Below are 9,541 nucleotides of genomic sequence, written 5' to 3' on the forward strand. Positions count from 1 at the left end.
CTCCTGTAATTTTCCCTCTTGGAGATGGATAAAAAGCTGCTTCCTCCCATGCCAGTATCTGCTCTAGCATTTTCAGTGTCAAGAGAGGAGCAGATCTGGTCTGGGAGCATCATCTTTTGTGGGGAAAAATTATCTGCCATGAGTCCAAAGAAATGCCTGGAAGGGTGGAGCTGATACAGGGCATTTTGTGAGACAGCTACGACTTGGTGGCTAAACCACTCTCTAATCTGTTAGCACTTTGAATTTAAATATGGTCACTTTTATAGTGTTTTCCTCCCACTTACAAGTTCCACAGTCCCAGAGAACATGAAGTCCTATAGAAAGTTCTTCTTTGGGAGATAGATTAATCCAGAAGGATCATAAAGTATCACATGATTAATACTGTGCATTAGGCTTTGTTTACTTCATAGACTTTGTTAATGAGGTCAAAACCAAGAACTTTTATTCAGAGGTAGACTCCATCCACCTACATTTTAACTCATTAAAAGCCAGACATCCTGTTTCTCTTCTCCTAGTCCATTGACCTCTGGCCCTGAAAGTCTTGCTCTGGCTATGGGATGGCACAGAACAGTTTGTGGGAACAGCTCCTCCACCTCATAAAAACCCCAATGTCACTGAAAGGACTTTGTGGACTAAATTTTGTCTCCCTACACAGGGTCTGTACTTCTAGGTGATGCTTGTCTACAGGTCCCTTTTTCTTTCTTTTGTATTCATGTGTTACCTCTTGCAATTTGATTTTACTGTAGTAGAGAATTTCATACTTTAATACCATTGAACTTTTGCCTATTTGATCATCAGAGGTGCTGGAATCAGAAGAATTCTGCCAGCTCTTCCACATACTTCCCATGCAACCTTGTGTACCATGCACTTGGGCTGTGTAGTATCATCCTTACTCATGTTGATGACCATGCAAAACACATGAGCAGTCCCACTGACTGCTCTGGCTAAGACACGTGAGTGAGCAATCACCAACCCAAGCAAAGGTTACAAAATCTTGTATGTAACCTCTCTGCACATGCAGAGAACTGTTAACTACTAGGAAACATTATTATTTCATTTCCTTACTGAGTGGTGCAGGCTAAAATGCCTTAGCAGCCTGAGAAGAAAGATATAGCAGAAGGGTAGTGGAATGACAGGATGAACCTATTAAGCTCCCCAATTTACGCTGTGATATTTGGTAGCTTTGATAATTCTCTCTCCAAAATCCCAAACAGGAGACTTCCTCCCAGGTATGAAATATTCTGGGTCAAGGCCCAATTACTGTCTCTGAACTGTGCTCCCAGCTGGCCTCCTGCAGAACTTTTCTCTCAGATCAAGCATCATGATCACATTTAAATATTTAATCTTCTTTGAAATATGTTACTGAAAAGCTTAACCGAAATCCATTCAGAAAATATCTGTTTCTGACATAAATTACCATTTTTCCTGATAGGGGTTTGTTTGTTTGTTTCCCTTTGACAGAAAAAAAAATCCATGTTGTCTCTGCCAGATGAGGAAAACAGGTCGTGTTGAAAAAGATGTGGGTAACATGCTCTTAGCACCCCCACTCCCAAACAAACCAATGGTAAATGCTACTTAGGTTTAATATATCTAAGAGATTAGGATCAGTCTTTGTCTCTACCCTAGATAGCCTGCTTTTAAATGTGACCTCCTTCCTTGCTTAGACAGATGCTCTTTGTCTGCTGGGACCACTCGCCGTAAAGCCATCCTGACAGCTACCTCGCTTCCCAGTCTCTCCTGAAGGGCCAAGACTCTTCCAAGTGGTTTCCTCCTACTAAAAAGACTAAAATTAGCTGCTTCCTTCATTTTCCTCTCTTTAAAATTGGCATTACACAGCCTTTCTTCCTATCTTCTCAAGCCTCACCCCCCACCCTGTCCTGCTTTCGGACCCATGTGAAAGGAAATGCTATGCATGTTGTTTAATAAAGATGAAAAGCGAAGGTTTATAGTAAAGAATCAACACTTTCTTCCTTTCCCATTGGGCTGTGGCTTCTCTGTTACCCATAATAAATACTACCTGCTTGTTTCTGAGCTATGACTTTCTCCACATTTATGCTAAATATTGTTATTACCCTGTTTATTTCAGTAGCCCAAATATTAAGATTTCCTTTCTTGCTCTAGTGTGTTATTTTCCCCTATATATAAGTAGCTGCATAATAAACTTTCCTATCCATTTCTATCAGTGGAATAGCTTTTGAAAATGTAAATCCAGCAACAGTACTCACAGATTCAAAAACTTCAGCTAAGAATGTATTTTGAAATAATGTTATGAGGAAATTCTTGGTTTATAAGGGATTTGAAGCTGAGAAGTCTCCAAAATCTTATAAGCAGAGACATTTTCTTACAAAAAGTGTCAGATACCATTATTCATTTACCAGAATTTACTGTTGATATTTTTAAACTTCTCCAAAAAACGCCCCAAAACAAAGAGAAGAAAACCCAACCCCCAAAATCTTAGCATTTTCTGAAAACTGGCTTGGCAAATTTATGGAACTCGTCTTAGTTAAAACAAATTATGTGCCAGCTTTTCAGATTTTTCCTACTCAATTATGCAGGTCTCAAAGCTCAGATCACCAAAGAAATGGCTGAAAAGCTATTTTAAGTTATTTCATGTGTTAGTTTATCCAAGCCAAGCTTTGTAATAAAAATGTGACAATTAGCATTCCTTTGTAATTTAATACAAACTTATTCCTTTTTAATTTATTATAAATTTATTCCTTTTAAATTTATTTCAAAGGAGGATAGCTTTACAAAATAATTTTCTAGCTTTTTGCATAGGCTTTGGCAAGTACACTCTTATCTACTGAACTATGTGTGTTTGAAAATAGATATACAGTACTTGAAACAGCAATTCTGAATTATTATGGAAGCATAGCTGTTAGTATGTATTTCTTTTCAGCTTTCTAGCCTAGGACATTTTGTAGGACACATATTCACTTTGCCAATTAAAGTCTTGTGTCAGTCTCAGTGTTGAGAAGCCCTAAATCCTGTTGTTTGTTTCCATACTTTGTTCCTGTCTGTTGTATCCATCGGTTCATAAATCTGAAGTCTAAGTTGTTGAATCCAGAATCTCCACCCAGTCCAAAAGGCCTCTGCATGTCTTTACACACCATAACTTTCAAGATAGTTACCCTATCAGACCTATAGAATAAGCACCCAGTTAAGTTTTGTGTTTCATACTACTCAGATGACATACGAGACAAATTTCACTTATTCCTTTATTGCTCTACATAAAATCTGATTCCACCTCTTCAGCTAAGGTCCTTATTAATTAGTATTATCTAGCAGAATTTCTGGTAGTCAGAATGCAGTAGGTTGAACAAGGACACATCTAAGATGCGAGCAGTTTCACCCATACTCTTGAAAAACACTGAGACTACTGAAGAACTTTATCTTACTCCTTGTCTAAACTCAAGCTTATTGCTGGGCTTTCATAGTCAGGATCTCTGCTGTCAGGTTGTGTGCACTAGTATAAACCAGTAAAGTAAGTGTATGCCCTAGGAAATCCAGTGTGCCTGGGGATGTTCTCCGGCCAAAACGGAGCCAGAGAAAAACCTCCTGGTTTACCATTGTCAGTGATTGCATTTAGCCTACCAATCCAAACAGTCACGGGAGACTGGCAAACCTGTGGGATTTCTGGTGATCCAAGGAGTACTGTAAATGCTTGATTCTGTTGTGTTGTCATTAGCACAACTATCTTTTCCATGGGCTGATATTCAGAGCAACAGCAGTGTGCCATTTCCAGAGATTTTGTGACTATGTGGTATCAGAAAGGAGAATCAGTGGTATCAGAAAGTGTGGTATCAGAAAGGAGTACTCATTGTAGTGAGTACTTATGCTGAAGTTATGGGGAACCCCACGAGCTGTTCTGCCCTGAGGATTACACAGTAAAACAAGTGGCTCTCATCTTGCTTGACAAATAAGACACTCATTCAATTTAAACAGGTATACACTGTGACATCCTTTATCAGAGGAGACAATTTTCTACTTGAGAGAAAGAATGGCCAAATAGTGATACAAGAGCACAAAGCTGACACAGAAAAGATGTTACACATTCAGCTTTTATTTGAAATGACCTTCATCCCCTAGAACAGCCAGGGCACTTCCCCACGCACTTCTGCCACTGGTGGCAGAGAATCAGCCTTAGAGAGAGCAAAGTGCAGTGGCAGCAGCAGCAGCATCATCCCTGCCAGGCCCCAGCTCTCTGCTGATTCAGGTTGTCACTGAGCCAACAGAGACTTTCATTGCACAGCCAGTCATCTACCAATGCTTTAAAACAAGACTGCACCCCCTTTCCTCATTTGACCAGCTTACTGAAAGCTCATAGCAAAATGTGCTGGTTTAACTTATCCTCAGGTGGGTAACATTCCAATTATTTTGACATTGTGAAATCTGGACTTTGCTAAGCAGGTAGGAAAAATAAAAAATGCTATTAGGTTACCCTGAACTGTCTGTTGGCATTCATGTCCCAGACGCCAACTGGTTGGAATAACAGCTATCAGGCTCAGTTATACTGGAAAGACACAAAGCAAAAACTGCCTGTTGATGGGGATGCCTGAAGGAGGGATGGTGTCAGAGGAACTCAGTAGAAAACAGCCTGAAGTGTCTCTTCTCACATGCTCTGTAATTAAACATAAGAGTGAAGACTTCCCTTCAGAAAAAAACACTCTTAAGGGAGACTTAACATCTTACATAAAAACAAATGAGAGAAAATCCATCCAGAATACAAAATCCAAGGCTGTCGCACAGCCAGAGGCATTTGGCTGAGGACAGTAAGCCAGCAGCAATTGCTGCAGGGAAAACCACTGTAGATTTGGCAGCAGAGATGTTTCCAGGCAGTCAGGCCATATGAATGGAATAATAGCATCTACATGGATGGGAGATATGCCTGCTGGATCAGATCTGGATATTCTGATGGTTGATTTAAAGGAACAGTCCTTTTTGTTTAGGAAGAGCATATCTCACTAGGCATAGGATACCCATGGATATGTTTGCCTCTGTCAAGGAACATCTCTTAGCTCCAGGTGAACTGTGTTTTTGTGAAAGTTCTGTCTTGCCTGTCTCTATCCTTCCCCAAATCATGTGACTGAGAGGCTAGAGAATTTAAGTCTTTAAGTCACCTGTCCTTGAGGAGAAGTCTGCAGTTACAACTGCTTTTGTGCAAGGAAGCTGCTGAGCAGCTGTAGCCTGAGGAGAAAAAACCCAACCAACAAATGGTTGTTGCCAGCTGGGGTCAAAGCAGAAGCTCAGCGGGGTTTGGTTGGGGATTGCTAGGGAAAACAGTGAAGAGGTTAGCAATGGGAGAAGTGGCCTGGAGGATGCAGTCAAAAGTGAGTTTCTGTGAGCTGGGAAAAACTGCTTGGCAGGTTAGGAACCACCTGTAGGGACGAGGATGAGGTAAAGCCCAGATTTTTATCTCACTGCAATTGCTTCATTTGATGGTGGTCTGCGCTTCTCTGCAGAGACCCTGAAAAGGTGCTAGGAAACTCTTCAATTTCATTGCCATTAAAAATTCCAGGGAAATCTCTGGATCTGATGTGGAATTAAAGCTTTGAATTTGCCTTGCAAGCCAAAGAAGGAGACAGTTAGGAAACATGACAGACAGGTCAACTATTTAGAACTGTGGGAAAAATGTTCATTGTGGCTACAGTCCTTCATATAGAAGGGCATGGTTGTAGACTGGATGGCCAGAGGCTGCCACCAGTCCTACCTCACACAGATGCAGGGTAGATCCTGTATGTTTGTGGTGGAAAACAAAGCTTAGAAATAGAAGATTCACAAAAGAAAACTAAAAATATTAGTAGGTTTCATGACTCACGGCAGTGCTTAAGGGGTTTTATGTTTGTTTCGGTTTTTTTAAAAGTTGTATTACAATCACATTTTCTCTTTCATTTGTTATAACTTTAAGGAGTATCTTTTCAATTTAACTTTAATTTAATTTTGTGACATTGTCTGTAGCAGCAGTTTTTTATTCTTCTAAACACCTTGGACTGATGTAGCAATGACAGGAAACACCAGCAACCTCCTGATAAAGAACACCTTTTGGGTAAACCCATCGCCAGAGACACACTGAATGATGTGATATGCTGAAAAAATGCACAGGTTGAGTTCAAGAAAATGAGAAAATGTACTTCATCATCTTGCAGGTCTTGTCCTCAGCATCTCTCTGGTAAGCTCACTGAAGTAATTTCTAAATGTCAGCTGTTACTTTCATAGCATAGTGCTTTTTTTATTTGTTCAGTGACTGTTTTTTATGTCAAGAGCAGCTGTGTTCAGTCTTTTTTCTTTAAAAAAAAAAAAGGGGTATAGCTTAGCATCTGAAAAAATTGGCTTTGTGTGACTAACCACAAACAGGACACATGACTGACTGGTGCTGCATTTGCTATGTTCCCCTTCAGTTTAAACCGTTCGAACAAGAATATTCTGTAAACTTAAAGGGGAACTCTCAATTTACAGAATATGTTTAGAGCTCCTCATCGAAGCAAGCTCCAAGCTTTATCCTCTGTCAAAAAAATAAGAAAATCTGTACTCTGGAAAAGGGAGAAGCAGAATTTGCTCCCCTCTGTCTTCTCTCTTTAACCTCAGTGTAAGAGTCAGATTTCCAGGAAATATTTGTAGGGTTTTTGACAACTGCCTTTCCTGGGTAGCTAGAGCTATCCCTAGGGCTGTTTCTGAGTATTTGAAGAAAAGAAGTGTCAGCTAGTATGAACATCTCACATGCAGAAAGAAGTGAAGCACTTAAATCCCTAATGTATAATTTTTATTTTAACACTGGTAATAAATTAAATGCTTGAGTAGACTTATTGGTTTTTTTAGTAATACTGGATTTTTAAAAAAAGGTTTGAATACTTAATTCTATAAAGTATCTTGGAACTGCCAGCTATTTAATACTCCTACTAATGAATGGTCTTGTACCCTGCAGCCAAAGAAAAATGCTTTTCTTCAAAACCTAATATGAGGCAGTGATTACAAAAAACCCCATAGATACTTGAAATTTTCTGACCTGCCCACAGTCACATAATTTGCTCAGCAGCAATGCAAGGTATGCAGCCTACAAAGCCTCTTTTGTAGCCCATCATCTAGCCATAGGCTTTCATTTTTCTTCTCTTGTACATTGTTATCTCTGTACTAGGATAGCATGATCTCTATTGGTTACAATGAGCAGAAACAAATCACAAAATGTAGGGTCAAAAGGACCTTAAGATTCCAAGATCCTCCCTCAAGACAGGAGAAACTTATAAAAGGACTACATCTAGTTTATGAAATTCACGAAAGTGTAATGAATTTCAGGAAAGCTTCTACTTTCTCCCTTTATTTTATCCCCTCTTGGACTTGTCTGGGCTAGAAGATAGATTATGCTCTGGAGATCTAACATGGGTTGACTCAAGTGAGAAATATATATGCACTAGAAAGAGGCTTCATAACTCTTTCTCTAGCTGCAGGACACCCTAACCCTACTACAGAAAATGCAGATGAACAACAGCTAGTGGAAATTAATTGCTTTGCTTCTGCTTTGAAGCATTTCTCATCACCTTTACCCGCGTTCATTAAAGATGGGTTTATGAATGCAGGGGAGCTGCTGATTGGCAGCTTCTGTTGTGAAATAATTTCACTGTCAATTATTTCTAAAGGGATCAGTGGCTCAAAATAAGATTTGAGGGGTAAAGGACACTAAGGCCTGTTTTAGTCTTTTGGTGATCTCATAAAATGAATGCTACAGGACTGAATTCCTTGTATATGGAAACACAGTAAGCTAGAGACCCTGAAATCCCCAAAATCTCCATGATGAAAACAGAAAAAAATGTAATGAAGTAATAAATTTTTAGAAATGGAAAATCACAAACTATTTGAAAAGTCAGAATTGTATTGCTCCAAAACATCTTCTGTGTCATGGGGGAAAAAGCGTGAGTGAATGCTGTCCACACTGGAGAGCAATCAGTAAACCAGGGATACAACACATTTGAAATCCATGCTGGTCAGGTAAAATGATAATTCTTGTTTTATAATAAAGAGAGCACATAAATTACTTTGTTTACATTTAAAAGTATATACTCATGACAGAGCATTTATCCACCGGGTCTGCAGCTTTGCATGCTTACCATCACAATGCAGAGCAATGCATGCCTTACAAAGGTTTGATACTGACTGTCCTTTGAATTTAAATATAAATGGCCATAGATATATGCCCATAGATTTGATCTTACTTTCATTAAGCTGTCTCAAAAAGCTGCAGCCTGGTGCTACACAGGCAGACTCACAGTGTGCTACTGCTCCCCTCCACAGAAACTCAGAGACCAGTGCAGGAGAGCTCAGACCATGTTTGTCCTGCAGCCTTCTGTAGCTTTCTTCTGAGTGAGCTACTCAGTGAGGACAAATAGCTGGACCTTCATCTAAACACATCAGCAGAGAATAATCAATTACATCTTTAGCACAATCAACTGTCTTGTGCGTTGGAAGACAACTTGAGTGCAATCTTAAGAAGCAAAAGCTTATTAAAGTTGACAGGACCTCATCATTTATGTACTTGTATGTTTAGGTGAACACATAGTGGATCCCACTCCTGTTGCTTTGCTTGTTGAGACCGCAGTCCCCTGAGATGTGAGGGCACAGCAGCTGGCACAGCCCTTTCACCATAACAGGAAAAATGGAAATAAGCCACAGGCAGTCAGCACTCCAGATGGAAAGGGTCACTAGTGGTAAGAATCAATAGTGTTAATGGTATGTCACTCTTTTTAAAGCTAGTAAGAAGAAAAATGGAAACATTTATCCCTTTTAAAATATACTTTTTACTGAACTGTATTCTATTTTTCAGGAAAGCTGAGTTCAAACCCTATTGATCCCAACAGCCCTAGCACTGACGCACAAATGAACATAAAGTATGAACAAAAAATCTAAATGGAAACCATCTAAAGTGCATGACATATGTGTGTACAAGTATCCTATCACAGATGTAAGCATGCATACTACCAAACAGTATACAGCCCAGAAGGGAATGAAAAAAAGTAAGAATTATAGTAATGTTAGGTGTTTTGAGAAATGTTTTATCCCTTGCACAAGAAAGTATCATTTTTTGTATAATTTCTTTCAAAGCTTACACTGCTAAAAATTACATACATCTATCATTGATTATTCTGCTGAAAAGTCAGAAAAAATAATACCAGAATTGCTCAAAACATTGGTTACAGTTAAGGAAAAAAGAGAGAAGAAACCTGGTTCACCCGCTACTATCTAAAGAAAGAATAGATCATCATGACCAAGCAAGCTCCTAGCTGTTGCAGCCATGGTGCTCATCCGTAAGGATCTGCACAAGGTGTTTAATCCAGACTTCTCCCTCTCCCTTGAGTGTGATCAAAACACGACCTTTGCAATCAGCTTCACCAAAGAAAAAGAGAAAAAAAGGCGCTTTCAAAAAATTGACCAAATCCAAAAGCACATTGTAACAACATGTTGTCTCTGGAACACCCACACTTTCTTTCTCTCTTTTCTCTTCTTCTTCTTCTTCCTTCCTTCCTTTTTTTTTTTTTTTTTTTTTTTTTTTTTG

General features: G+C 39.3%; 1 long non-coding RNA gene across 2 annotated transcripts in view; it reads left to right on the forward strand.

Moving 5' to 3' along the window:
- The first annotated feature begins 2,734 nt into the window (after window positions 1–2,734).
- LOC108448045 overlaps window positions 2,735–9,541 on the forward strand; it is an 8,131-nt gene continuing 1,324 nt past the window's right edge. The window contains exons 1-4 of one of the 2 annotated variants that reach the window (XR_001863830.1): window positions 2,735–6,169; window positions 6,923–7,042; window positions 8,537–8,696; window positions 8,813–9,002. This is a non-coding gene — a long non-coding RNA (uncharacterized LOC108448045). The remainder of the gene's footprint in view (window positions 6,170–6,922; window positions 7,043–8,536; window positions 8,697–8,812; window positions 9,003–9,541) is intronic. The other variant, XR_001863831.1, reaches the window with a different exon arrangement.

Source organism: Corvus brachyrhynchos, unplaced genomic scaffold (genome assembly GCF_000691975.1).
Source record: "Corvus brachyrhynchos isolate BGI_N302 unplaced genomic scaffold, ASM69197v1 scaffold14, whole genome shotgun sequence".
In the NCBI taxonomy this organism is placed as follows: Eukaryota; Metazoa; Chordata; class Aves; order Passeriformes; family Corvidae; genus Corvus; species Corvus brachyrhynchos.